Raw genomic sequence first — 2,326 nt, 5'->3', positions numbered from 1 at the left:
GCTCGTGGGCTTCAGTGTATTTGCCTGCCTTTGCTTCTGGCTCCCAGATGGTCTCCAGGTAAACACTGGCAGCTCATAGACTGCAGCCGGGAGAGAGGCTGTCCGTGATCGACTGCGAGCAATGTCAGCCCGGGAGCTCAAGTTCATGGCCACGCGTGGTGGGCTCTCGGGATTCTGTTTCATTCTGGGGTGTCACTGCTGTCCTTGGGGGGTTCTTTTCATTCAGATACCATTCAGGGCTACTTCCAGCTCTTTGTCAGTTTCCTGAACAAGCAGTGATTTAATGAGAAATTGACACACCTCTTCATTTAAAAGCTGTGGGTTTCTTGGTTGGTTGGTTGGTTTTGCCTGCCATCTTTTTCCACAGATTTTTTTTTAACTCCCTTGATACAGTTTCATGTAGCCCAGGCTAGCCCCAAACAGTGTGTGACTGAGGGAGACCTTGCCCTGTGCTGCCTCCTACCTCTGCCTCCTGAGTACTGGGGTCACAGGTGTGTCACCAGTGTTAGCTGAGGGGAGCCAGGGAACCCTGTTCCTGTAGTGGGACTACGAAACCGTTACATCATGTAGGGACTTGATGCCCTTCTGCTCAGAGAACTATTCTTTTAAAACCCTTTGGATAGGAGGTCAGAGTGCACATGGGTTGAGTGTGTTCCAGAGGTCAGCCTAAGAAGCCCTGGTTTTTGTTTTTTTGTTCTGAGATCAGGTCTCTCTACGCAACCCTGCTGTACATAACTCACTCTGTAGACCAGGCTGGCCTTGAACTCCTAGAGATCCACCTGCCTCTGCCTCCAGAGTGCTGGGGTTAAAGGTGTTCACCATAGTGCATGGCCTCCAGGTTGTTTTTCAAGACAGTCTTATTAGCCTGGAGCTTGCCATTAGGCCTGGCTAGCCAATGAGTCTCAGAGAGGTCCCTGTCTCCGCCTCCGCCTCCTGGTGCCAGGATCATAGGCGTGTACCACCATGCCTGGAGTTGAGTATGATTTGGGGGATCAGACGTGGCTCTTCATGCTTGCATGGCAAATACTTTATGGACTGAGTTCGAGCCATCTCTTTAGTTTTGTACCCTGTTAATAGTTGGGAACGATGGACAACTTTTTAGAAGAACAGTGGTAGACACTTGGATAGCACGTGCCGTGTAAGGCCCTGGGTTCAATATCCAGCACCAGAAGAAACAAAGACTGACAGAGTCAAGAAGTAAGGTTGAACTTGAAAAAGAACCATATCATAAAATTTCTGGAAAATCGGAGACCAGGAAAACCATTATTGCCATGTTATCATCTGTGCAGCAACTTTGTTTCCTCACATGTATGTGTGCCTTACATGGTTGCATGGGGATGTATGTCTGCAGATAGTCTGTCTTTTTAAATTTATTGTGTATATGTGTGCCTGCTTGTCTGTCTGTGCACCACAGGCTCACAGGTACCTTCGGATCCTCGGGAGTTGTGAGCAACCTGATGTGAGTGCTGGGAACTGAACCCCAGTCCTCGCTAAGAGCAGCAATGCTTTTAACCACCACAGAGCCATCTCTCCAGCCTCTGTAGTCTGTCTTTTTGAAGTTTACGCACGGTCATTCTCCTTTAAGAGTACACGTACACATTTTATGGAGTATACCACTAGGCCAAGCCTCTGGCTGCTATCGATAGAAATCTAGGTTGTCCCAAACCTCTTTCTTTTTTTTTTTCTTTTCTTTTCTTTTTTTTTTTTTTTTTTGAGACAGGGTTTCTCTGTGTAGCTTTGCGCCTTTCCTGGATCTCACTCTGTAGACCAGGCTGGCCTCAAACTCAGAGATCCGCCTGCCTCTGCTTCTTGAGTGCTGAGGTAAAAGGTGTGCGCCTCCACTGCCACCCGGCTTCCTCTTTTCCTCTCTTCCTTCCTTCCTTCCTTCCTTCCTTTCTTTCTTTCTTTCTTTCTTTCTTTTTAATATTTTATGGGTATGTGTGTGTGCCTGAGTGTATGTATGTACACCATGTGTATGCGGGAGCCCACAGAAGCCAGAAGAGGGCACCAGATGCCCTAGAGTTTATGGGTGGTTGTGAGTTGCCATGTGGTGCTGTGATACAAGCCCTGGGCCTCTGAAGGAGCAGATAGAGCTCGTAACCACCAAGACACTTGTGAAGGAGCGGACAGTGCTCCTAACCACTGAGACCCCTCTCCAGCCCTGTGGGGGACCTGCCCCCACCTTTCCCTGGGTACAGTTGAGGAGAGAGGGATAAGAAAATATCAGGCCAAGCTGATGAGAAGAAAGGCAGAAACAGTATAGCTTCGGGAGGGCCTGGGTCAACACCCAACGGCCCAGAACTTTATTCAAAAGGGCTTTTTATAA

Source organism: Onychomys torridus, chromosome 18 (assembly GCF_903995425.1).
Source record: "Onychomys torridus chromosome 18, mOncTor1.1, whole genome shotgun sequence".
NCBI classification, from domain to species: domain Eukaryota; kingdom Metazoa; phylum Chordata; class Mammalia; order Rodentia; family Cricetidae; genus Onychomys; species Onychomys torridus.
The sequence above is the reverse complement of the archived record's forward strand: the minus strand, read 5'-3'. Positions refer to the sequence as shown.